The sequence below is a fragment of the Macaca thibetana genome, chromosome 6 (genome assembly GCF_024542745.1).
Source record: "Macaca thibetana thibetana isolate TM-01 chromosome 6, ASM2454274v1, whole genome shotgun sequence".
NCBI classification, from domain to species: Eukaryota; Metazoa; Chordata; class Mammalia; order Primates; family Cercopithecidae; genus Macaca; species Macaca thibetana.
Genome location: NC_065583.1, coordinates 5452652 through 5480529, shown reverse-complemented (window position 1 = coordinate 5480529; position 27878 = coordinate 5452652). Strand labels below are relative to the sequence as shown.

At 49.3% G+C, this 27878-nt stretch overlaps 1 protein-coding gene and 1 long non-coding RNA gene across 2 annotated transcripts in view; one reads left to right on the top strand and one right to left on the bottom strand.

Annotated features, from left to right (window-relative positions):
* The window catches only part of THOC3 (THO complex subunit 3), a 259254-nt gene extending 239229 nt beyond the window's left edge, over positions 1-20025 (bottom strand). The window contains exon 1 of the mRNA XM_050793233.1: positions 20007-20025. The gene's annotated coding sequence lies outside the window, so the exon portion shown is untranslated. The remainder of the gene's footprint in view (positions 1-20006) is intronic.
* Positions 79-18195, top strand: LOC126956407 (uncharacterized). Its single transcript, XR_007726317.1, has 3 exons — positions 79-535; positions 13124-13289; positions 14327-18195. It is a non-coding gene; the product is annotated as an uncharacterized LOC126956407 (long non-coding RNA).
* Positions 20026-27878: the final 7853 nt, after the last annotated feature.

The following is a 27878-nucleotide window of genomic DNA, read 5'->3' as shown; positions in this document are numbered from 1 at the left end:
CAGCAGGATGTGGGTGGGGTCAGATAAGGGAATAAAAAGGTTGCCCCAGGCAGTCGTGACAGCCTGTTGGGGTTCTCTTGTGAGTTATGGCAGCTTTGTTCTTTTGCTTTTTGCAGTAATTGTTGCTGCTGATTATTTTTTGGGTCCATTTTGCGTTTATGAGCTGTAACACCGCGGAAAGTCTGCCGCTTCACTCTCGCAGCCAATGAGACCATGAACCCACCGGGAAGAACCAACAACTAGAGGCGTTGCCTTTATAGAGCTATAATACTAGGAAAGTCTACAGCTTCACTTCTGACAGCAAGGTCATGAACCCACCAGGAAGAAAAAGCTCCAGACCCATCTTGAACGTCTAAAGGAACAAACTCCAGACACCACTATCTTTAAGAACTGTAACACTCATCGTGAGGGTCCACAGCTTCGTTCTTGAAGTCAGACCGAGAACCCACCAATTGCGGACAGAAAGGCATCTCTGGGCAAGAACTCCTGGGCAATATGAGCTGCTGTATGCCTTGCTCTGATTTCTGCCTGCCGGGTGAGTGCCCTGGGCGACAGGAGTGGGCAGGGGCAGCACGCAGGTGGTATGGAGGAGAGGAGTGCGGGCGGGACAGGGGCAGGAGTGGGGCGTGGGCCACGGACCGTACAGGGGTAAGAGCAGGGCGCGGGTAGGAGCAAAGCTGTCAGGCAGAGATAGGTGGGAGCAGGTGTGGTGCTGGTGAAGGCTACCAGTAGCCTGGGTCTACTCACCTGTGCACGCACAGCGCCTCCTGTAACCGGGTGCACCTGCCTTGCAGTCCCTGTGCTTTGCCCTTCTTGCTGCACAAAGACAGCAGGGGAGCCGCGCAGGGACGCAAGGTCTGGGACTGCTGGAGTTGCGACCCAGAGAACCCTGAGTACAACACTCCCCGCCAACCCCCCATGCCTACCCCATGCCCCAGGCTCCCCCAACCAGAGCGCACCCTGGCCATTTTTCCTGAGGCAGAGGCTCGGTGGAGCTCAGCCTCTGGGGCCAGAGGCGGGAGGAAGTAGAAGCTGGGGTTTGGGGGGCGTTTGTCAGCATCCAGGGCAGTGCAGAGGGTGGGGGTCCTGGAGGCCTGGCCTGGGAAAAAATGTAACCAGGTTTGTGGGGAGGCGGGAGGCGGGAGGTCGAGGCATTGGTCAACAAGCACCAGGTGGCTAAGGCAGTCCGGAGGGGTAAGGGGAAGGGCTCACTGTCAGGCCCCGAGCTGGTAAGCTTGAATTTCCTGCTGTTGTTTGGGAGGTTTCCTGAGAAACCAACTCCACTGAAATGTAACTTTAAAACTGGGACGAGCAATTTCCACATTCATTCAAAGAAGCAGTAAACATATTCTATAGGAGAATTTCGCTGCTTTCCGCCTCCTGGGGGGAGTTTGGAGGGAGTGCCCTTCTCTCTACACAGGATGTGGGACTAGCAGAGCCAGCATGGCGCCCCAGAGAATCGTTTTCCCCCAGAGACATGATGCCCAGGATGACATTTACCTCTAACAAGGGGAAGCCGACCTGTGCTGGGGTCCCTGGGGTGAGGTTGGGTGGGTGTGGGTTCTGGGCTTCCGTGGGGAAAGTCCCTGTTTTTTCCGCATCCCCCAGCTGCCTCTTGAGGTCTGCCCTGCACCCAGCCACGGAGAGATGGAGAAAGGGAAGGCCATGGGGTGGGAGGGCCCAGGATGCTGGGCCTGGGGTGCCCGGGGGCCAGCCCCTCCTGTTTCTCTTGTGTCCTGGGTGAGGTCACGACTGAATCAGTGATCTGTGCATCACGGCAGACCTCAAAAAATAGTCACCCTGGCAGGCAGGGGAGGAGTTGCCAAGATGGCTGGCTTGGACTTGACCAACTGCTATGTCCAGAGCTGTCCTGCTGAGGGATAGATGGTGTGGGCAGCCAGCCCATGAGAGGTACCCTAAACCACGGGACGTTCTGCTGCCTGCCACCCACCCCTGCCAGGCTTTACAGAGCTGGAGTTGGCTCCCTTGAGTGCATACGAGCCCCGTTTCTATTCCTAGCAGCTACACAGGCTTCACACTCGGGCCTATGCCCAGGGAAGGGACATTGTAGTTAGGGAGGGGCTGAGGGGAACTTTGAGCAACAAACAAGCTCCCGTGACTGTCCCAGGAGAATGAAGAGGGAAGGGGGTGGGCCTGGATAGCACCCCTCCACCTCCTGGGAACCACTCTGGCCACATCTTTGCTGCTGGACAGACTGGATGCCTGGCTCAGCTCTCTGACCACGTCAGGGCCCATCTGAGCCTGCACTCCTGCCTGGCATCCCAGGCACTTTTCGTTTCTCCCCATCCCCACCCTTGCGGGGCTTGAGTGGACAGCTGACACCAGGGTGGGGATATGGTTTTCTCCTGGGGAAAAGATCTGAGGAGCCTCAAGTGGGTGCCCCCGCCCCCCTGTGCACTTGCATACATGCACATATGCATATACTTGTGTTCACATGTGTGAACACAGATGCACACCTTATTCCACGGGCACACCCAGGGACTTGACTAGAGGTGGTGGCCCAGTAGAGGACAGAGGTATGAAGCCTGGGGCCTGCTGGCCTTGGCAACTACAGGGAGAGGAGACTGCCCTGCCTGGGTGTGGGCTCAGGATCCAAAACATCAGGCAGCAAAAAGGAGTTCAACCAGCACAGGGGAAGTGGGGCCACCCCGAGGTCCCACAAAGGGAGGTGGAGGCAGAGTGGGTTGCAAGGCAGACCCTGGTCTGGGCTTCTCTCAGTTCCTTGGGTGAGGAGGGCCTACAGGGGGCTCTGCCTCCTTTTCTTGCCTTCCCTTAGTCGACTCTCTGAGCCTCAGTTTCCCAAGTTATAAACATCTCCATCTCAGAAGGAGGGTGGCTCAACAGTCAACAAGTACAGGTTTATTTCAAACCTGGGAGGGACTAATGACAAAGGTCAGAACCCGCACTCCCTTACAGGCTAAGAGTTTTTAAGGATTCAGGGTGGGAAAGTTTATCAGAGGCTGCACTGCCTATGTGTCTCTTTGCTGTGTTTATCTGGCGGGACAGTTGTGTGTGTGCTCATACATCTTGCTGCAGCTGCAGGCATACTTCCGTCTTCCCCTGAGTCTGCTTGTAGCTTCCCGATATTTTAGTGCACCTGAAGGGAAAGGACTGTGCTTAAGGCCCACTGGTTTACTGGGGCCCATTGTTATGAGGGTGAAGTTTGGCAGTTACTTGAGAGACTTTACCGCCACCTCCCTCTGTGCCCGAGCTGTCTTATCTGTGTTTCACTGTCTTGCTCTTTCTGGCTGCTGCTTGTAGTTAGAAGTGAAGTGATTTACTTGAAATGCATGGGGCTAGAAAGGGAGCTGGAACTTAAAGTGGCAGTGTTTGAAATGATGGTTCTCCTGCTCTGTCACCCCTGCTGTTTGATGCCCAGGACCACCCCCCCCCCCTCCGGCACCACCTCTGTCCTCTGCACTGCAGCAACTCTGCCCCTGACACTCAACTCTGTGCCACACCCTGCACCTAGTTCTCAGTGCAGCCCACTGGCTCCTGATACCCAGGCCCAAAACTTGCACCCATAAGTGTTGGCCCTGAGCCTCCCATGGCCCCAACGCTACATCTTCAGGTGCCCTGCCAGACAGTGGCACAGAACTCCCAGGCTACAGGCTGGGTCTCAGCCCACTGCACCCCTCCAAGGGAGCCACCCCAGAAACAACAGGCTTTTAGGTTTTTAAAGACCAGGGTGGCAAAAATGCAGGAGAGCAAAGCAACCTTGCCAAAGAGAGCCCCTGCACTCTGCCAACCAAAGCGGCAGAGCTGGAGGAGGAATGAGGAGAAGGTAGAGGTCAAAAAGGAAACTAGGAATCGCCACACTTGTCTTCCACAATGGTTGAACTAATTTACACTCCTGCCAACAGTGTAAGAGCGTTCCTATTTCTCCACATCAAGGATCTAGAACTAGAAAATACCATATGACCTAGCAATCCCATTACTGGGTATATACCCAAAAGATTATCATTCTACTATAAAGACACATGCACATGTATGTTTATTGCCGCACTGTTCACAATAGCAAAGACTTGGCACCAACCCAAATCCCCATCAATGATAGACTGGATAAAGAAAATGTGGCACATATACACCATAGAATACTATGCAGCCATATGAGTTTGTGTCCTTTGGAGGGACATGGATGAAGCTGGAAAACATTCTCAGCAAACAGGAACAGAAAACCAAACACCGCGTGTTCTCATAAGTGGGAGTTGAACAATGAGAATACATGGACACAGGGAGGGGAACACACACTGGGCCCTGTTGGGGCCGGGGGGAGGGATCGCATTAGAAATACCTAATGTTGATGACGGGTTGATGGGTGCAGCAAACCACCATGGCACATGTATACCTATTAACGGACCCGCACATTCTGCACATGTGCCCCAGAACTTAAAGCATAAAGAAATACAATTTTAAAAACCAGGACTGTGCCACCTCCTGCAAAAACAGACCCCGGTGCCTGTCGCGGCTTCCTGGGCTCCCTCCCTGCCCCTTCGCCCACACCTGCCCTGAAAGAGCTGTCCTGGTTCCTTCAGGATACCGGCTTTGGCGCTCGGGACAACCACGCTGGGAACTCCCACCGCGCTAGGTTCTGAGTGCTGGCCCCGCTGCCGACGGGCACCTGCTCCTGCCAGAGACCTGCCTGCTGGCCGCCACCAGTGCGCTCCCAGCCAAGGCCAGGTGGCCGGTCACATGCAGCCCCCTGCCCAGCGCAAGCAGAAAGGTGGTGCTCAAAGCCTTGGCTCCGTCGCTTGGCACTCCGGGCCACTTTTGCGCTGGCCCGTGCGGGCGCCTGTAACCAGCAAGACTGACTTGCCGAGCAGCCGCGGCAGCACCGGATGTCGTCTTTGCTATCCCCAGTGCGCGCTGGGGCCGCGGCTGTAGAGACGGTGGCTCTGGTCGGTGGGGTGCGGCGTTAAGTCCCGCAGCCCCATGCCAGCCCGGGTGTGGCCGATGCGGGCGTGGCACCTCCGGGCAGGGACTCCAGAGCATTCAGCGGTTGCGCGCCCTACTCTGATCACTGTTGGGCCAGGCGGGTGCCGGCTGCTCCGAAGGAGCCGGAAGGGGCAGCGCAAAGCGGCGGGTAGGAGCAGCGCCGGTCTGCCTTAGGTAGGAGCGGGGCGCGCAGGTGCAGAATGGGGTCAGGACGCGGACGGGAGCCAGGCGCCACTGGGCAGGGGCAGGAGCATGGCGCGGTAGCCAGACAGGTGGAAGACGGGCGGGTGCTGGAAAGGCCACCAGTAGCTGGGTCCGTGCATCTCTGCGGGCACAGCGCTCCTTTAACCAGGTGCGCCCTTTCTACTGCACAGCGGGCAGGGAAGCCAGGTGGGGATGCAAGATCTGGTACTCCTGGGGTTTGCCACACAGAGGACTCTGAGAACAACGCCCTCTCCCCAAAACCCCTTCCCCTACCCATGCTCCAGGCTCCCCCGCAGCGCACCCCCAGCTATTTCTGAGAGGCAGAGGCACGGTGGAGCTCGGCCTCTGCATGGCCAAAGGCGGGAGGAAGGGAGGAGCTGGGCAGGGAGCAGGCAGGAGAGCCTTTGTCAGCATCCAGAGCAGTGCGGAGGGTGGGGGTCCCGGAGGCCTGGCCGGGAAGAAATGTCACCAGTTGTGGGAAAACAAGAGTTAGGGAGGAGGGAGGCAGAGGCGTTGGTCAACAGACACCAGGTGGCTGAGGCACTCCGGAGGGGTGCGGGAGGGGTGAGGGGCAGGCTCTCACTGTCAGGCCCCGAGCTGGTAAGTTTCAGCTCCCTACTGTTCTCTGGGACATTTCCCAAGAAAACAACTCCATTGAGACAAATGTAACTTTCTTTAGGCTGGGATGATCAATTTCTATGTTTATTTAAGGAAGCAGCAAACTTCTATGGGAGAATTTGGCCACTTTCAGCCTCATGGGGGAAGTGTGAAGGGGGTGCCTGGGGTGCCCTTCCCCCCGTACACAAGAGAATGCGGGATGTGGTACTGGCAGCCTAGGAGAGCCAGCAACATAGAGGAACTGGAGCCCCAAAGAATCCAGTTTTCCCCCAAAGAAATGATGCCCAGGATCACATTCACCTCTAATAACGAGAAGCCACTGGACCTGTGCTAGGGGGTCCTGGGGTGAACCTAGGACGAAGTCTTATACCCAGTGCCTAGGACCGGGTGCTTATACCCAGAGCCTAGGACCTGGGGCTTATATACTACTTATACTCGACTCTACTTAGTAGAGATGGAGTTTTTGACCAGGCTGGTCTCGAACTCCTGACCTCACATGAGCCACCCGGCCTAAGGCTCCGAAAGTGCTGGCATTACAGGCATGAGCCACCGTGCCTGCCTATGAAAGCACCTTTAAAAAGAGAGCCCCTCTGCTCCTTGGTCACATTCTGTACCGGTGACCCCGAAGCCATTGATGTCAGTGGCTGCATGGGCATTGAACGTGTGCATGATTCCTGCAGCTTTCCTGTTGAGCCGGACCATGATCATCAATGCTTTTCAGTACATTAATTCTACATCATCTTGGATGACTACTAGTTTAATTTCGTTTCATTTTTCAGAAATATCCAGCCACTGATGCACAGCCATTGCCACTTGTGCCCCCAGGGGATCTTGTCAACTCCAGTAGGTCCCCTCAGCACTGTGTTAGCTGAGCTGTAGTTGTAGTGACTCCACGCAAAACAACCAGGAGTTTAATACTGTTCGGCCATCGGTTACAGACATTTCCTGCTGCTTCTGCTGTGGTTTTAAAAGCCTGTCTCATCAGCTGGGCGTGGCGGCTCAGACCTATAATCCCAGCACTTTGGGAGACTGAGGTGGGTGGGTCACCTGAGGTCAGGAGTTTGAGACCAACCTGGCCAACATGGTAAAACCCCATCTCTACTAAAAATACAGAAAATTAGCTGGGCGTGGTGGCACATGACTGTAATCCTAGCTACTCAGGAGGCTGAGGTGGTAGAATTGCTTGGGTGGCAAAGTAAGATTCCGTCAAAAAAAAAAAAAAAAAAGGGACATCACCTTTCCTTGCCAGTCATTTTGTTACCAGTGAAAGGAGACATTTCAATCAATTTTTGTTTCTTTTATTGTATCTTGGAACTTTTTTATTCTGCATTTTTTATGTCAAAAACACCTACTATATGTATTTCTTTTTCTTGTTTCCTTTTTTTCTCCAAGAAATGTTTTTGTTACTTTCCTTTTTGATTTTTTCAGTGACCATTACTGTTATTTATATACCATGTACCTGGAGAGTTTCCAACGTTTCTCTTGTTACTGGCTTTTAGTTTTATGCCATTTTGGGTTTAGAAGATTCTTGCTATGATTTTCATTTTTTAAATGCTTTTTTGAGATTTGTTCTGTGGCCTAAAATGTGGCCTATCCTGGAGAATGTTTTGTGAGCTGATGAGAGGAACGCAGGTTCTGCAGTTGCTGGGTGAAATGTGCTGTAATTACCTGTCAGGTCCCTTCGACTTCTATTGGAGTGTAAGTCTGGTCTGTTGCTTTTCTGCCGAGAGGGTGTGTCTGTTGCTGAAAGTAGGTGTTGGAGTCCCCAGCTATTATTGTCTGTCTCTGTCTGTTGCTCGAATAACTCTTACTGTAATAACTGGGGCTCCTGCGTCAGGTGTGTTTACATTGACAACTGTTCTACCTTCTTGCTGAATTGATCCCTTTATCATTTTATAATGACCTTTATTTTCTATTTTTGTGCTTTTTTGACTTAAAGCCTACTTTGTGTGACAAGCATAGCTACACACACCCACTTTTGGTAACACCTTTCATTTCTTACCATCTTCATTGAATCTCACTTCTTCACATTTACCAAAATGTCTACTTTTGAGCCATGGCACCTCTGAATCTTCAGATCCACCACATGCTGATCAAGCCTTCCTTCTTATCTGTACTGTGAGGAATCCGAAACAGGCATTTTTGCAAGGAAGTCTAGGAGGGAAACATAAATCTATGTGTCAATAGAATGAACATAGAAAATAATGTGTCCTGGTTAATAAAAGTTCTCATTGTAAAGTGTTATGCACGAGATTATGGAATTTTATGTGCCATAAATGAAACTGTCTTGATTTGTCTAAAACTACGTTTTGTTTAAAACTACTTTTAAAAATTACATGTTACTGGCCGGGCGCGGTGGCTCAAGCCTGTAATCCCAGCACTTTGGGAGGCCGAGACGGGCGGATCACGAGGTCGGGAGATCGAGACCATCCTGGTTAATATGGTGAAACCCCGTCTCTACTAAAAAGTACAAAAAACTAGCCGGGCAAGGTGGCGGGCGCCTGTAGTCCCAGCTACTTGGGAGGCTGAGGCAGGAGAATGGCGTGAACCCGGGAGGCGGAGCTTGCAGTGAGCTGAGATCTGGCCACTGCACTCCAGCCTGGGCGACAGAGCGAGACTCCGTCTCAAAAAAAAAAAAAAAAAAAAAAATTACATGTTACTCTAATGAATGTGTTTTTGAGAATTTGGTGACTTATTTCCTAGACCTCTGTATTTAATTTCAAATTAAATTCCAGCATATTGGCCGGGCGCGGTGGCTCAAGCCTGTAATCCCAGCACTTTGGGAGGCCGAGACGGGCGGATCACGAGGTCAGGAGATCGAGACCATCCTGGCTAACACGGTAAAACCCCGTCTCTACTAAAAAAAAGTACAAAAAAACTAGCCGGGCGAGGTGGCGAGCGCCTGTAGTCCCAGCTACTCGGGAGGCTGAGGCAGGAGAATGGCGTAAACCCGGTAGGCGGAGCTTGCAGTGAGCAGAGATCCGGCCACTGCACTCCAGCCTGGGTGACAGAGCGAGACTCCGTCTGAAAAAAAAAAAAAAAAATCCAGCATATTTTGTTTGCATGAGGCAAGAATTTAAAAATAAGCATGCGTTTATTCACTCCCAGAAAAGTAACAGGCAAGGGTTAAAAAGAAAAGAACAAGTTTTCCTCTGCTTAGCAGCTCACTTAAGGACAGTTACAAGATAAGGCTGCTTTAGAAGCCAAGGCCAAAGGAATGGGCTCCAGACACCGCCCCCTTCCAGGACAAGGGCGAAGGAAAAAAAAGAAAAAGACATATTATTTTACTGTTACTGTTTACCCAGGCTTCTTAAGCATGATTATGTTTTACAAATGTCTATATTTAGCCAGTTCTTGTTTTTCTTTCAATGCAGCTACAAGGCCACCGGCTATGCAAGGCCACAAGTTACGCTATGCTATAGATTATGCGACCTGTCATATGATTAGCTGCTTTTGTTTTATTGATTGTAAGTCCACTTACAAAAACACCACTCTGACTTTAACGCTCAGCTTTTTGGGTATGAATCCACTGAGCCAACAGGTACCTAAAATAAACAATTCTCCTGTACACTCATATCAGTCTCTCCGGTCCTCAGTTTCCTGCAACATGTGTGTGACTTTCATGTCATAAATAACTTAGTTTATCAATAAACATTTTAAATGGGCCAGGTGCAGTGGTTCACGCCTGTAATCCCAGGACTTTGAGAGGCGGAGGCAGGCGGATCACGAGGTCAGGAGATTGAGACCATCCTGGCTAACACGGTGAATCCCTGTCTTCACTAAAAATACAAAAAATTAGCCGGGCCTGGTGGCGGGCGCCTGTAGTTCCAGCTACTCGGGAGGCTGAGGCAGGAGAATGGCGTAAACCCGGGGGCGGAGCTTGCAGTGAGGCGAGATTGCGCCACTGCACTCCAGCCTGAGAGACAGAGTGAGACTGCCTCCAAAAAAAAAAAAAAAAAAAAAGTGAATGGATCTAATGGATTGTGTGGTTGTCTAAATGTTAGAGTCTGAAGACCTCAAGCGAACAAAGCTGGGAAGGGGTAGTATCACGGTGCAAGCAGGATCAGGGTGCAGTGTCAATGGGCTCCAGTAGGAGTGGTGTCCTGGTGGGGCAGGAGCAGGGGTAGGTGTGGGGGGCGAGTCAGAGCAGGGTGCTCCTAGGAGTGGGGTGCTGGGGGGGTGGGGCACAGTTAGGAGCAGGGTATGGGTAGGATCTGGGTGTGGGTAATTTGGGATGCTGGCAGGGTGAGGCGTGGGTGGTATGGGGTGCGGGCAGGGTATGGGTAGGAGCGGGCTTCAGGTAGGGGCTGGCGCTGGAGTGGTGGGTCGTGGGTAGGAACGGGGTGTGAGTAGGAGTGGGGTTCAGGTAGGAGTAGGGTGATTGCTGGGCCAGGCATGTGTAGGGTGGGGTGCTGGCAGGGCAGGGCGCTGGAAGGAGAAGAGTGCAAGTAGAAGCAGGGTGCTGGCGGGGGAGGGCATGGGTAGGAATGGAGTGTGGGTAAGACTGGGGTTGTGGTGGAGCTAGCGTGGGTAGGATGGGGTGCTGCAGGATGGGTGCTGGCAGCGTGGGGCGCGGGTAGGATGTGGTCCTGCCGGGCAGGGCAGCAGGTAGGAGAAAGGCCCATGCAAGGAGCTAGGTGCTGTGGGGCTGGATGCAGGTAGGAGCAGGGTGCGGGTAGGAGCTGGGTGACAGCTGGACCAGGCCCAGGAAGGAGCAGAGTGTGGGTAGGAGTAGGGTGCTGGTGGCGCAGGGCAAAGATAGAAGCGGGGTGCGGGTGGAGCGGGATGCTTGCTGAGTGCGCAGGGTGGGGTACTGGTGGGGAGAAACGTGGGTAGGCGCGGGGTGCAGGTAGGATCGGGGTGCTGGAGGGGCGTGGGAGGGTGGGACGGAGTGCGGTAGGGGCAGGGTGATTGCGGGGCGCGGGTAGGATGTGGTGCTGGCAGGGTCGGGTGTGGGTACAGCAGTGTGGGTGGGAGCAGGGTGCTGGCGGGGCAGGGTGCGGTTAGGACCAGACCGTGGGTAGGTGCAGGGTGATGGCAGGCAGCGCCTTCATAGGATCGGGGTGCCAGCAGGAGTAGGGTGCAGGGCCCGGGTAAGATGGAACCTGATGCTGGAAAGGCCACCAGTAGCCTGGGTCCCAGCGCCTCTGCAGGCACAGCCGCTGGTTTCATCTGGTGCGCCAGTGTGCAGTTCGTGCATTTGCCTGTTTCGGCTGCACAGAGAGGGCAGGGAAGCCGCGCGGGAATGCAAGGTCGGGAATGGCTGGGGGTGCCACCAAGGGGCCTTAGAGAACCGCCTCGCCTCCCCAGGTTCCCCTGGCAGAGCGCACCACCCCCTACCCCCGCGATTTTTCAGAGGCACTGGGCCTCTGTAGAAAGGGGGGGCGGGGGGGCAGGGCAGAGGCAGAAGGACAGAAAGAGTTGGGCAGGGAAGCGGGCCAAGAGAGCCTTTCTCAACATCCGGGTTAGTGGATAGGCTGGGGGTCCTGCGGGGGTAGTCAGAATAGGCTGGGGGTCCTGCAGGGATAGTCAGAAGAAATGTAACCATGTGTGGAAACACAGGAATTGGGAAGGCGTGTGGAAGAGGGAGTTGGTCACCAGGCAGCAGGTGGTGCCTTAGGCAATCACAGGGGCTGAGGGGCTGGCTTCTCATTGTCAGGCCCTGGGCTGGTAAGTTTCAGGGAACTCAAATGAAAAAAATGTAACTTTCTTTTTAAGACTAGCAGGATTAATTTCTCCGTGTATTCAAGGAAGCTGTCTACATGGGGTCTATGGGAGAACTGGTCAACTTTCAGCCTCATGGGGGGAGCTGTAAGGGTGGGCGCCCTTCCCCCTCTCTACACAGGGGCACTCTTAGGATGTGGGACGGGCAGCAGAGGAGAGCGGGCAGCAGAGGAGAGCGAGCAGCAGAGAGGAACTGGAGCCCCAAAGACTCTTAATTTCCCCCAAAGAAATGATGGCCATGAACATACTCATCTCACAAGGAGAAGCCAGTGGGCCTGCAATGGGGGGGTTGTGGGCTGAGGTTGGATGTGTGCTCTGGGCCTCTGTGGGAAAAGTCCTCTGTTCTCTCCCCATCCCCCAGCTGCCTCTTGAGGTCTGGCCTGCATCTAGGCACAGAAAGGATGGAGGAAGGGAAGCCCATGGGGCCTTGGGGGCCTAGGAACCTGAGCCTGGGGAGCCCCCGCAGCTGCTCCTGTCCCTGCTGTGTCCTGGTGGGGCTCAGGGCTGAATGTGTGATCTGCACATCACTCTGCAGATCTGAAGTCAAAGTGAAGTCGCCTTCGCAGGCAGGAGAGGGAGCTGCCAAGACAGGGTCTGGCTCAGACTCAGCCAACCACTATGTCCAGAGCTAGCCTGCTGAGGGGGGGTGTTGGGGAGCGGGGACAGCCAGCCCAGGAGAGCTAACCTGGACCAAGGGACCGGGTGCTGCCTGCCACCCACCCTCGCCAGGGGTGACAAAGCTAGAGTTGGCCACAGGGAGCTCCCCACGGTGCAGACAGGTCCCATCTGTGGGGCTAGCAGCTACCCAGGCTGCACACTCAGGCCTATGCCCAGGGAAGGGACCTGATAAGGAGTGAGAGGCTGGGGGAGAGGGGTGTGTGGAACTTTTGGTGGCAAACAGGCTCCTGTGACTGTCTTCCAGGAGAATGAAGAGGTAAGCGGGTGGGTCTGAATAGCCCCCTCCCCACACTTCCCAGGAACCACTGTGGCCAGACCTTGGCCGACGTGCACAGCCTCAGGACCCATCTGAGACGGCAGTTCTGCCCAGAATCCCAACCACTTCTCCCCTGTCTCCCCACCTCACCCTTGGGGGGCTTGAGTGGACACCTGACACCATGGGGGGGATATAGCCTTCTCCTGGGAAAAAGATCTGTAGGGTTCTTACATGGGTGCACCCTGCACACTTGTGCACATGCGCACACCTGTCTTCACATATGTGGACACGTACACATGGGTGCATATCTTTTCCCACGGGTATGTTCAGGGACCTGACCAGAGGGTCGTCCAGTGGAGGACAGAGTTGAAGCCTGGGGCCTGCTGGCCTCGGAGGCTGCAGGGAGAGGAGACTCAGCCCTGCCTGGGCCTGGGTGTGGGCTCAGGATCCAGAACATCAGGCAGCAGAGTGGAAAACGGGGCCCCTCCTGAGGTCCCACAAGGGGAATTTGGGGCCAGGTGGGGTGCAAGGCAGACATGCCAGCCTGCAACGGCCCAGGAGGCCTGGCCCTGACTTCTCTTTATCCCCAGGGAAAGGAAGGCCTGCACAGGGCTCTGCCTCCCTTTCTTGACTCCCCTTAGTCATCTCTCTCTAATTTAAAGTATGTTTCTGCTATTAATTTTTCAGCACACAATCTTAAATGCCTACACGAAGAAAGTGCTGCTGTCATAATGCCATGTGAAAATTCTACCAGCAAAAAATTATGTAAAAAGACTGCTAGTTGGCCGGGCATGGTGGCTCATGCCTGCAATCTCAGCACTTTGGGAGGCTGAGGGGGAGCAAATCACCTGAGGTAAGGAGTTCGAGACCAGCCTGGCCAACATGTTGAAACCCTGTTTCTTCTAAAAATATAAAAATTAGCCTGGCGTGTTGGCACACGCCTGTAATCCCAGCTACTACTAGGGAGGCTGAGGCAGGAGAATCACTTGAACTCAGGAGGCGGAGGTTGCAGTGAGCTCAGATGGCACCACCGCACTCCAGCCTGGGTGACAGAGCGAGACTGTCTCCAAAAAAAAAATATATATATATATGTAATATATATATAACATATATAATATATATAATGCTAGATGTATCATGATGAACATTTCTTTGTTCATGAGAATACAAAGTTTTTTAAAATTGCTTGAGGAAAAGGATAAATTTAGAGCCAGTTTCCAAATTTAGTTTCTTTAATTCATAACTTTCCAGAATTAGGAAGAAGGAAAACAAAACAGCTTTTAAATTGTAACTTTTTTTTTTTTTAGAAATTAGTATCAATTTTTAGAAACACCTAATTATAGTTCCAGTTATCTACTTCATTATGAAATGTGTGGGAATACTTCAAACCTAAAGGTTCCCATCTAGAGCATTCTTTCTTAAATCTGTTATGGAAAAGGCATTTTCTCTCACTAAGTAGCAAGACTAGGGTCTGAAATAGTATACTCAACATAATACTTTGTGATAATAGTTATATAATGTACAATACCTTTACACATTTTAGGGGCAAAGACATTTTTTGACTAACACATTTAGCAGTATTTCGAGATTCTTCCATAACATTTGTCATTTCTGTGACAATAACATTATAGATAGGATTTATAAAATGAGTAACATGACAATAGCATTACTAGACGGGTCTCTTAAAAGGAGTAACTCAATACCAAGTAAAGACAGAAACCTTCACTGAGTCTAATATAACCGTTAATAAACACTGTCGGAGCTATGGTCTGCCTACCATAACCTCCAAGCCATTCGTAAAAGGAAGGGGAATACAGAAAATTGAGTCTCTCTACTAGAGGGGCCACATTTGAGCAAATGTGTGTTTACTTACAACTTGTCCTAATGCAGAGCTGATCCCAGATCTCTGCCAGCGATGGGGGAGAAGAGCAAACACACTCCAGATGAGATTCTGTTCCAACTGTCTGGCTGACAGCCTTGTGGTGGGAATGAGAGACAGGCTGATAAAAGAGCCTGGGGGATAATTAATAGTGAAACATGAACCTCCGTGAGGCTGTACCCACCCCACGCTGAACTGAAGGAGGGAAGGGCCAGGCTGCACAAAGCCTTCCCGGGGCCCTTGGCTGCTGGCCAAATGCACCCTTTACCCGGAAAGATGGGCTTTTGTTCAGAGTACGGGGTCTGTCCTGTTCGATTCACATCTGGACTCCTGGCGTGCTGTGGAGTAACTGTACTATGAACACAGCTATCACCACTCACAGAACAGTGTACCAGGCTGTCTACATGTCCCCTTGACACTTCCAACTACCCTGGGAGGCAGGAAAGGTGATCATCATGGAGGAGGAACGTGTAGCTCCTAAGTGGGAGGTTCAGGCTTTGAACCCAGGACAGCCTGGCTCTTTGTGCTACATCCGGCTGCTCTCTGCAGACAGCTGCCCTGGAACTGGCTGGATAACAGGCCAGAGACGACATAGTTCATGCCACACCAAACTGCAGCGCCACCTGCCTGAGCCTGCTTGGACTCTCTGCAAGGTGCTTTCATGGTGATTGAAGCTGGCGATGTGGGCCATCACTCCCTTTGTGCAGATGGGACACTGAGACTCAGGCTGACTGGTGAAGTGACCCAGCCACGGTCACACAACTTACAAATGGTGGAGTTGAGATTCCATCCCTGGGAACTGGGGTCCTAAGCCAGGTGCTTAATGGTGAATTATTCCGTTCCACGGTGGTAGCTGTAGTGGACATCTGTTGGTTTTGCCTGGTGACAGCATCTGAATTTTCTTCAGGGAATCACACTCAGCACACACCCCCACCCACCACAACCCACGTGATTTGGGCGGAACTCATACGCCCTGTGGAGCCTAGGAGGAATGCAAAATGGAACAGGCCCTACCTTTTGAACTGGCAGAAGAGCAACTGGTTCATTCTAGGCTCTGCTGAGCTGCAGGGAGGGGGCCCCCATGTTCTCCAGCCACTTGAGCTCTGGGAAAAAATAGCTGTCTGAAACTTGGCAGTTTTAGCCATACCTAATCCCAGGCCACAAGATGGAACAGGAACTCAGAGGTTACCCTGCTATGTGAGGTGGTTTAAAAAATAAATCATCAACTGGCCAGGTGCAGTGAGTGGCTCGTGCCTGTAATCCCAACACTTTGGGAGGCTGCAGCAGGAGGATCACTTGAGTCCACGAGGTCAAGGCAAGCTATGATTGCGCCACTGCATTCCAGCCTGTGCAACAGAGCTGGATGCTGTATCTTTTATTAAAAAAAAAAAAAAAAAAAAAGTCATCATCTGCACAGAGCAAGGAGAAAGGGAACAGAGCAATGCAAACATACAATGAAGTTGCAGAACAGGGAAAAAAGGCTGAACGCACAGACACACAGTGTTCTATCCACAGCCTTGGCTCCACTGCCTTCTAGAGGCTGCACAGGCACGAGCAGGCAGGTTTTCAGCAAGTTCCCGCCATGGAAGGAAGCACCTGTTGTCCAATGAGGGAGGATCACAGGCGTCGAGCCACTGACAAGATGCCCTCCATCCCTGAACCACTGGCCTAGTTCAGCCTCTTTCATCTCTCCCTTGGACTTCTGCAACAGCCTCCTCACTGGTATTAATAAAATAACAAAACGATGCTCTACTGAATGCTGACGGCAGGCACTGTGCTGAGGGATTACACACGTGATCTCATGGAATTATTCCACATCCTTGGGAATTGAGTGGTATCTCATTTACAGATGAAAACTGAGGCTCATCCACACAGGTTAGGGATCTTACCCAAGGCCACATGGCTAACAACCAGTGGAAAAGGAGAGTGAGTGTCATGGGAATGGAGTTTTGTTTTGTTTTGTTTCGTTTTTTGTTTTTGAAGGGGGAGAAGGAGATTCATTAAATGTTCCAAAATTGATTGTGGTATTATTTGCACAACTCTGAATATAGTAAAATCCACAATTGTACAGCCTGTGCCTTTGGTTATCTATTGCTGTAACACATTACCACACTTAGTAATTTCAAACAATACCAACTTACTATTTTACAGTCTGGAGATCAAAAGAAGTCCAAAATCATGCCAGGTGTGGTGGCTCACGCCTGTAATCCCAACACTTTGGGGAGACTGAGGTGGGCAGATCACCTGAGGTCAGGAGCTCGAGACCATCCTGACCAACATGGTGAACCACATCTCTACTAAAAATACAAAAATTAGCTGGGCATTGTGGCGTGTGCCTGTAATCCCAGCTACTTGGGAGGCTGAGGTAGGAGAATCACTTGAACCCGGGAGTCAGAGGTTGCAGTGAGCCAAGATCGCGCCACTGCACTCCAGCCTGGTGGCAGAGCAAGACTCCCTCTCAAAAACAAACAAAAACTAACAACCAAAACGTCCAAAAAGAAGGTATTGGCAAGTATTTCCTTCTGAAAGTCCAGTGGAGAATCTGTTTCCTGCTTTTTCAGCTTCTGGAAGCTACCTACCTTCCATGACTCATGGCCCCTTCTTGCACCTTCAAAGTGCCTCATTTAGACTCTTTCAGTTCCAACATCGTATTTCCTTTTTCTCCCTTTCTCCCTCCTGCCTCCCTCTTATAAACCCCTTCTGATTACAATAGGCCTGCATGAATGACCCAGGATAATTTCTGTGTCTCTAGATCCTTAACACATATCCAAGGCCATTTCTCCAGGTAAAGTAACATACAGGTTCCAGGGAGCAGGACATAGACATCTTTGGGATCCATTATTCAGCCTACCAGCATGTGTATTATATCTCAATAAAGCTGCTTATTTTTTCTGAATTAAGACTTGAAGGACACAGTCTGGAAAGATCAGATCTGTAAAAAGTTCAATGAGAATATAATGGAGTGTTCTAAGCAAGGGAGAGGTGGACTCTGTCTTGCTTTTTTATGAAACCACTCTCATATGAATTGTTACCATCTTCACACCAGACTCTGGGACCTTCACCTCTACCCTCAGTGCTCCAGTGAGGCCTGGCACAGGATAGGGGTTGAGTGACACTGAATAAATGAACCCTCTTGCCCTTAATGGGTTGTTTCCCTTCAGTTCACCAAGCTTTTTTTTTTTTTTTTTTTTTGAGTTGGAGTCTCGCTCTGTCACCCAGGCTGGAGTACAGTGGGGCAATCTCGGCTCACTGCAACCTCTACCTCCCCAGTTCAAGCAATTCTCCTGCCTCAGCTTCCCAGGTAGCTGGGACTACAGGCGCACACCACCATGACCAGCTAATTTTTGTATTTTTGGTAGACATGGGGTTTCACCATGTTGGCCAGGCTGGTCTCGAGCTCCTGGCCTCAAGTGATCCACTCACCTTGGCCTACCAAAGTGCTGGGATTACTGGCGTGTGCCACCATGCCCAGTCCAGTTCACCAAGCTAAAGCTGCTCTGTCTCCTAGCTTCTGCCCACCAGCAGTGTGACACCTTTCCCATAAAGAACCAGATGAATCCCAATGTTGAGAGTCAAAACTCCTAAGACCCTAAGCCTTTACATCTGTGTTTGGTCACATCTAGATTAGGCAGAAACAGTTGGGGTGCTGGACCCAGGTGCAGGGCATAACACAATGAAAGGAACGTGGGGTTCAAATTGATGAACTGACCACTTGATCTTGGGCAAGCTCCCTAACCTCAGAACCTCAGTTTTCATCTGTACAATGGGCCCAAGGTACAGTGCCCTTATCTCATCAAATGCCCAGCAGTCGGAGCTCAGGTATTTGGTCAATCCAACAAAAATTCCTTATTTTTTTGAGACAGAGTTTTGCTCTTGTCACCCAGGCTGGAATGCAATGGTGTGATCTCGGCTCACTGCAACCTCCACCTCCCGGGTAAAAGCAATTCTGCTTCAGCCTCCTGAGTAGCTGGGATTACAGGTGCCCACCACCACGCCCGGCTAATTTTTATATTTTTAGTAGAGATGGGATATCGCCACGTTGGCCAGGATGGTCTCGAACTCCTGACCTCAGATGATCAACCCACCTCAGCCTCCCAAAGTGCTGGGATTACAGGTGTGAGCCACCATGCCTGGCCCAAAAATTCCTCCCTTCTACAAAGAGGGCAAGCCTCCTTTGTGCTACGTGTTCAGTGAAGCACTTTAGCCACAATATTAGAGGAAATCAGTCCATCCTAAGTGGTCAGTAAATGATAGATCTGGTCAGTTCCCACCTGAACCCTACATTAGTGTATCATTTCAAGAGAGAAACTTTTCTCCAAATTGACCTATCCCCATTCTGGGTACAGCTGATGACCGGGTACAAACAGACCTGTGCCAGCTCACATTTCTTTTGGTCCTCAAGATGTCGGATGTTTAGACAGATTGCTGTGTCTGTGCCATGCCTGTATTACAGCAATCTTATCAGGAAGGTAAGAGTAAAAAAGGTGAGATTAGCAACTTGTTCTTGGCAAACCCAAGGTGGCCCAGAAAGCACTGTTCCCTTTAGATGTAACACCTCCCAAGAGTAATTACCAGAAGGGGACATTCCAGCCAGGTAAATTGTATCCAGTGGCTTTGTAACTATGATACCCCTGGTCAGGTGGGCATGTTTTCTTCTCTAGTCTGCTGCTTGTAAGGGGAGAAAACTAAGACACTGCATGTCTTGAAATTTAACAGATCATGGCTCCGTGTAAGCAAAAAAATTCAAACATACTAGTAAATGTGTAATTGTATGAATATTTTCAATTTAGTCTTCCTAAATGCTAACAAAGGGCCTTAGTTCTATACATGGGTATCAAACAGTCTTAAATATTCACTTTCTCCAAATCCCACCCCCTTTTTAAAGCTACAATGTCTTCTTCACAACCCTATCTCCCTCTCTTTTAGACTCAGTGTGATTGTTGCTGAACCTAACGTGGGTCTGCTCTCCTGGTGCAATAAAACCAAACGCTGACACCAGGACTGCAGTGAGAGAAAGTGAGGCTTTTGTTGCTGGATGCTGAGCAGGGAGAATCAGACAGCTCACACGTGACCAGGGCTTGTAAGGGTTTTTAAAGGCAGGGGGTAAATTTCAGGAAAGCGTAAGTCAATAGATGGAGGTTACGCATTGGTTTGGCCTCAAAAGGCTGGATACCCCAAAGCGGGAGCTTATAGGTCATAGGTCGATTCAAAGATTTCCTGACTTGTCATCAGTTAAGGAAGGGAAGATTTATTTTAAAATGTGGGGTCAGCAGGCTGGGCGCAGTGTCTTACGCCTGTAATCCCAGCACTTTGGGAGGCCAAGGTGGGCAGACTGCCTAAGCTTAGGAGTTCGAGACCAGCCTGGGCAACACGCTGAAACCCCGTCTCTACTAAAATACAAAAAAAAAAAATTAGCCTGGCGTGGTGGCGGGCACCTGTAGTCCCAGCTACTCAGGAGGCTGAGGCAGGAGAATTGCTTGAACCCAGAAGGCAGAGGTTGCAGTGAGCCGAGATCACGCCACTGTACTCCAGCCTGGGCAACAGAGCGAGACTCCGTCCCCCCACCAAAATAAAAAAAAACTGGGGGTCAGCAGAAAATAATGTTAGCTCTGGCTTGTGGGTGGGACTTCCTCAGGCCCCTCAAGAAGAAATGTAGAACAAGGAATGGTGGTCTGAGTTCAGTCCTCTGGTCCCCCTCATCTGATTTCTGCATGCCAGTGGATCTGTCTGATGGGGGTCCAGGTTTCTGAAAAACAATTTGGATATATGTTACAGTGTTACCTTTCGTTTCTACAGGGAACCAGACACCTCCGATTCTAACTTCCTTGGCTGCTGTTTTAAGCTACGATTACCTTCTTGGTTTTCAAGTTGCTCATTTACTTCTTGGGGTGGCTAGGTACCTGGAATTTCCCTTGAAATAACTCAAGATGTTCCTTTATTTCCATGCTTGGGGGTGTCCAGGGACAGCGAAAAGCCCCTTCCTAAGGTAGGAAGGTTATACAGCACACACATGGTATTAGCACCTCCATAACAAGAGCTGCTGTTTCCTGCACCCCCCCAGTGTGCCAGGTATTTACACGCAGCAACTCGTGTAACCCTCCTAAGTCACACGACCATCAGGCACATCTTAAAGACAAGCAAAATCATGGAGGTGAAGTGATTTAGCCCAAGTATCCCCAACAGCAATGGCAGGAAAGGATCTGAACCCAGGTATATCCGTCTCTTACCTACTCAGCCAGCCACGCTACCAGCCAGTCCAAACTGAAACCACCCAGAACCTGACACCCCTCCCTCCCTCTTCCCTCCAGTGCCATCTCCTACTGGCCCTGACCATCTTCACATCCAGGACACTGACGGCCACCACCTTGGCTTGGCTCCAAGCTGCAGCACCACCCCTCACCTGTCGCCTGCCCTGCACTCACCTCTGCTCTACCCAAGGCCTGCACTGAGGCCACCCCCTCCCCATGCGACCCTTTCCCAGCAGGCTCAGCTAGCAGGAGCTTCACCCTCCTCCTCTTCCACCTGTTCCTGTGTGGTCTGAGTTATGCTCCACTTGTTCACACACACTTATCCATCATGCGCCCAAACAGACTGCAAATGGAAAGCAGATCTCATATTTCTCCTCTGAACCTCCCACTGCACCCGGGGTGTGATGGATCCATAACCTCCCTTCACAGCACTCGCTCTGGAATGATGAACGTGGCTCGCCCGGCAGCGGCGGCATTGGAGCTGAGAAGGCTGACGGACCCGTGACAGGTCCCTGCACCAGCCCCTGTGCTCTCCCTGGGAGCTGCTCCACCTCAAGCAAGGGGAAGGCTTATTAAGCACCTCCCGTGTGCCAGGTGCTGTGCTGGACACTTTACAGACTGTATCTTGTTTAATCTTCCTAACGACCCAAGGAGAAGGGGATTCATCATCCCGGGTTAATGGATGAGCAAAGTGGGTTCAGATAAATCACTGCTGGAGCCAGATTCAAATCTGATTCTGCCCAAGTATGAAGCCACCATTATTTCCACTGCACCAGTGTCAGAGAGAGAAAAGACAATACACCTAAGTATCTCTGAGTTTGCAGCACACTCTATTCAACCTCTACTCCCTTCCTGAAGAGAGGACTTACCTTTTAAATCTGTCTGTGGGCTCTTTCTTCCAAAGCAGGAAGACATTTCATGGTCCCTTTTGTAACTAAAACCCTTAGGGAGTAGAAACAGGAAAAGGCTCAGGGCATTTCTACCCCATTGCTGGCCACTCTAAACTGGGCCAACCCACACATCACATCACCCCAACCAGATTCATTCTTTCTCTCTCCTCTCATTCCCCCGCCAGCCCGGTCCCTGGGCCTCCCAGGACTGGCCTCTTCCTGATCCGTCTGTAGTACTCCACACCTCAGCCTCCTGCTGAGGGGGGCCAAGCCAGCTCTGGGCTTAGCCTGTTCCTTGGATCCATGTGCCTCTGGCCAGGACTCCCTCCACCAGCCTCCCAACCCTCTGCCCATGGCCGTCTCCCAGGACTCCAGCTGCTCAGCCTCCCACCCACGCAGGTTAAGGTGGGGGAAACAAATCACAAGGCACACACATGCACCTCACAAGCTTCACATCTGGCATGATGAACAGGTTCATCCTGCCCTGGATTGCAAGCTACAAAGATACTTGGGTCTCAGCAAAAGATGGAGCAAGAATAAGAAATAGTTTGCACTACACACTTTCTGTTCTTCGGATGACACTATAATCTGAGCTATTTCTCAGCCTGGCTTGTAATAGCAATCAACATGAGCTTTTTCATACTAACCAGATTAGCCCATAGCTGACCGTACCACCCCACCTAGCTTACTAGTATTTTAAAAAGAAACTATGCTGTGTCTAGATTGACATTAATAATTGACCAGATACGAGTCTGGAGAAATTAGAGAACTGACCAAGCCATTGGGTCCTAGGTCTGAGTCACTGACACTTTCCTAGCAGAGCCCAACCCTCAAAGCTCTTTCCTGGCTACTCTCTAGGGCTGGTATCAAACTATCTAGGACTGTGTAGCCAAGGAAAGGAAGTGTGGGGCATGACTTTGAGAGTCAGCTGCCACAAGTGGGGACTTTCTGCTCTGGTATGTGTGCTAATAATTTTCCTGTTGCTAATTTCCATTGCTCTTTTAGTTAAAAGCAGTGAATCTCTTCTCATTTAAGTGACAACTGAGGAGGTTTGCTACTTTTGCTTTTCTATATCTGGAGAAGACAATACAAGAATCCATATGGATGGGAGAGAAGGTTATAGATCAAATACTACTTGGACTAAACCCCTAAGCATTTGGTCACAATGCCAAGGGGCATATATACAGACATGAAGCAACAGCAACCATTCTGGTGGCAGATAACTGCAAAAGCAAGAACCAGTACATCCAAGTTTACTCTCACTGGCTTTTACATTAACCATGAGAATAAATGCTCTCCCAGGCAGCTGAAGAGCAGTATGTTGCCAACACAAAGTGGGAGCAGGTTGGTTTGCAACATTCTTCAGGGACTGTGCTCATCTCAGGGCAGGAGCAAAGCCAGTACTCTACAACTGAAGCCCTGGCTCCATCTCTCACGAACCTAGGCCAATAGTCAACCTCTCAGAGCCAAGGTTTACTCATCTGTAAAATGGGAAGAGTGATAGGTGCAGAAACAGAGCAACTCACTGCAATAGAACCCATATGGGCTTTTGGGCAAACTTGGATGTGAAAGTTATCACTTACTGAGTAACCTTGAGTTACTTTATCTCCCTAAAGCCACACAATGATGCTAATAATCTAGTGTGGGAGAGGTCTGTGGTGAAAACTGGGTAGCAGCTCAGCTTAAATAAAGTGCTTATTACAATGCCAGGGATATAAGGCATGTGTATTAGGGTTCTCTAGAGGGACAGAAATAATAGGATACTGGTTTATTAAGCAGTATTAACTCACATGATCACAAGGTCCCACAATAGGCCATCTGCAAGCTGAGGAGAAAGGAAGCCAGTCTGAATCCCAACACTGAAGAACTTGGAGTCCTACGTCTGAGGGCCAGAAGCGTCCAGCATGGGAGAGAGATGTAGGCTGGGAGGCTAGGCCAGTCTAGCCTTTTCACGTTTTTCTGCCTGCTTTATATTCTGGCCACACTGGCAGCTGATTAGATGGCGCCCACCCAGGTTGAGGGTGGGTCTGCCTTTCCCAGCCCACTGACTCAAATGTTACTCTCCTTTGGCAACACCCCACAGACACCCCCAGGATCAATACTTTCACCCTTCAATCAAGTTGACACTCAGTATTAACCATCACAGCATGTCCAATAAATGAAAATGATCTATTAATACTGTGTTTCTGCTTACAATTTGCCTACAACATTGCTAACAACATTGTGTTGAGCATTTTGTACGATTTATCTTAAACTTGTTTTTGTTACACCAAGCAAGGGCCCACTGTCTGATGCACACAGAAGTTAATACCATGGCACCAGTTTTTAAGAAAAGAAAAAGCTTTATTGCAAGTTGCGAGGCAACTGAAAAACAACTCACATCTTTTATTACACAAAGTTGAACTGGATTGGGCTGGTTCTTTAATTAAACTTTGTCTATCCCTCAAAAGATTTTTATAAAGATAAAACACACGAATATATCTATTTCTATGTGCAAATATAGTACATAAAACGTACTATAAGAGTACCAGAAAAGTTTGGAAAGGATATACACCAAAACATAACAGCTCTCTCTTAGAGCTATGATATGGATGACTTATGTTTCATTTTTTGCTTACTTGCCTTTTCAAACTCTTCTACAAACTTCTCTTATATATAGATTGTATTCTGGCTTTGTTTTTTATGCCAAAATACATTAGAAAAATGATATTGTTCCTATGTAGCAACCCCTACGTGCACCATTTCTTTGGAAGGTGAAAGCTAATAAAAGCTTTGCTTTCCCTGAGGCGCTGGAGTGTGTTTTTCTTTTTCATAAGAATTAGCTAACTGACTTATCTGCCTCTTCACTTTGGCCTCCAGGGAGCTCAGAGCCAAAATTTTAGTTCAATCATTTAATCAGACCTTTATTCTTTTGCATATTTCCCTTTCTCTGCCAGCCTTGACTTTCTACTCTTATTTATATCTGTCTTTTCCTGATTTTTTATTTTTGCATTTTTCTCAGTGTTTATCATAAGCCACCACAAATCCTTTGTAGAATGAGGCCAGGCATATATACACACACATATAAATAACTGATGACTTTCGAGGACTGTGGTAGTCCATATGCTTCATGCTTAGTACCTGCATTTCACAGAGCTCTTGATTACAATGTTAATGACAGAATTAATTGTTTAACTCTGTTTCTGGGATTTAAAAAATGCAAAAATATGAAATACTCCTATAATATAATTTTAAGAGCTCTAGAATTGGGTCACTGCCTTATTAAATACTCAATTCTCAAAAAAATTTGCATATATACATATATATCTTTTTTAACTATAAAAACTCTGCCTCCATGCCTCCCCTTCCTTCCTCACTCCACTGAACTTTGATATATCTGGGCAGTAGGAAGGCCAACAAAGGCCACCATACACCCCAGAGGACAAGGCGTGCTGCCATCATTACCCATAAGCTGGAGTAGTCCTGGAGCTGCCGGAAACCCTCTGGCAGACAACACATTGACTCTTTGGAAGGCAAATGCAACCACACAGGCTTCATGCGGACCCTAAACGCCTATAGAAAGACATTAGACGTGCTAACAAAACCAATGTCTCAAAGCCCTGGGGTAAAATTTTAAGAGGTCCTTAAACAGAATCTAATGCTACAGCCAGCCAGTCCGCTGCAGTAACTTTACACCACCATTCCCAAGCTGGGGGCAGGGTGGGGGTCCCACAGGCTGGGAAAACGGGAAGGCCACAATTTTCCTGCTGCTAGAAATGACGGTCTGGCAGCCAATTAAAAATACTTAAGAAAGTTAGCAGCTCCAAGAGACCAGATCAAATTAATTACACAAAGGAAGGCCTCTGCCAAGGCTTCCTCTCCCTACATCAGGCCCTCCTCTCAGGAACCATTAGGAAGCCCAAACAGCTTCACAGCTCCTGCTTCCTGACTACTATCATATTTGCCGTCTTTGTCAGCAAAGCAAATGCCAGCACAGTCCTTTTAGCGCGCCTCCCCACCCTGAGGTTGGGGTTCACACTACACTTCCCTAGCTTGTCTCCCACAGAAATCAATATAGAGAAACCGATAAATGATGTTAATACCAACAGTGAACATCCATTAAGTTCCTGTCTGTGTTAACCCATTTAATCTATTTAGTAATCCTACAGGATAGGTACGGTTATTACTCCTTCTTACAGAGGAGAACACTGAGACGCACAGACATCACAAACCAGTAGGATCTGAATACAGGCAGGTTAACTTAAGAGCCTATATGCTTTGAACCTTTATTCTATACTCCCTGGAAAAACAGCAACAGCAGCTACTACTTGTTGAGCAGGCCTTATAAATCCGATAGATTATATTTTATTGAATGCCAATAACAACCTAGCAAGGCAGATATTGTTTCTTTTTCAATGTTTAAATTGCAAAATAGCAAAATTTGCTTTTTTCTATGTACAGCTCTATGAGATTTTAAACATGAATATGCTATTAATATTATAACCATCACCACTGACAAGATTAGAAAAATTCCAACCAGGAAAAGAATTCCCTGGGGGCTGACCTTTGCATTCAAAGCCCCAACCCTAACTCCGGACAACCACTGACCTTGGTCTCTGTTCCTAGATGTTTTCCTTTTCCAGAAGGGCACTGAATGGACTAATATTATGTAACCATCTGTGGCAGGGTCTGTCGCTTAACATAATGCATAAATTCATTCATGTTGTAGAGTACCTCAATAGTTCATTACTTGTTATTGCTGAGAGGTACTCCACTGTGTAGCTATATCACAATTTCTTTATACATTCACCTATTAACAGACAGATTAGTGGCTTCCAGTTTCTGATGATTATGAGTAGCACTGCTATAAATACACACACACACACACACACACACACACACACACACACACAGATCTTTAAGAGAATGTAAGTTTCATTTCTCTAGCATAAATCCCTAGAAGCAGGATTGCTGTGTTACATGGTAAACGTAAGTTTAACTTGTTTAAGAAAGTGCCAAGCTATTTTCCAATGTATCTGTACCATTTTGCATTCCTAGTAGAAACGTATGACAGTTCCAGTAATTCTGTGTACTCATCAGCACTTGGTATTGTCAGTATTTTTTAAATTTAGCCATTCTAATGGGTATTTAATAATATTTTAGGGTGGTTTTAATTAGCATTTTCCTAATTACTAATAATATTGAGCATCCTTTCAGTTGCTTATTTGCCATCTTTCTGTCCTCTCTCGTGGAAAGTCTGTTCAAATCTTTTTTTTTTTTTTTTTTTTGAGATGGAGTCTCGCTCTGTCACCCAGGCTGGAGTGCAGCGGGGCGATCTCGGCTCACTGCAAGCTCCGCCTCCAGAGTTCCCGCCATTCTCCTGCCTCAGTCTCCTGAGTAGCTGGGACTACAGGCGCCCACCACCACACCCGGCTAAATTTTTTTGTATTTTTAGTAGAGACGGGGTTTCACCAGGTTAGCCAGGATGGTCTCGATCTCCTGACCTCGTGATCCGCTGGCCTCAGCCTCTCAAAGTGCTGGGATTACAGGCATGAGCCACCACACCCAGCCGAAATACAACTGATTTTTGTGTCTTGGTCTTGTATCCTGCAACTGAGGTGTTTGTTTTGTTTTGTTTTGTTTTGAGACAGAGTCTTGCTCTGTGGCCCAGGCTGGAGTGCAATAGCATGATCTTGGCTCACTGTAACCTCCATCTCCTGGGTTCAAGTGATTCTCTTGCCTCAGCCTCCTGAGTAGCTGGGATTACAGTCGCCTGTCACCATACCCAGCTGTTTATGTTTTTAGTAGAGATGGCGTTTCACCATGTTGGCCGGCTGGTCTTGAGCTCCTAACCTCAGGTGATCCACCTGCCTCAGCATCCTAAAGTGCTGAGATTACAGGCGTAAGCCACCGTGCCCAGCCGCAACTGAGTTTTGTATTTTGGTCTTGTATCCTGAAACCTTGCTGAACTCCTTTATTAGCTCTCATAGTTTTTTTGTAGATGCCTTAGGATTTTCTATATGCAGGATCACGTCATCTGCAAATATAGTTTTACTTCCACCTTTCCTATCTGGATGCCTTTTAATACTTTTTCTTGCCTGTCTGGTTAGAACTTCCAATATGATATTGAATAGAAATGATGAGAATGAACATCCTTGTATTGTTCTTGACTTTAGGGAGAAAGCTCTCAATCTTTTAACCTAAAGCATGAAATTATCTGTGAATTTTCAGAGATACCCTTTCATGGGTTGGGAAGGTTCCCTCCTATTCCTAGTTTATTAATTGTTTTTATTTTGAATTTTATCAAATGCTTTATCTGAAGTTATTGAGATTATTATGTGGGTTTTGTCCTTTATTCTATTAATACAGTGTATTATATTGATTTTCATCTGATGAACAAACTGCATTCCTGGGATAAATCCCATGTGGTCATGATATAGCATCCC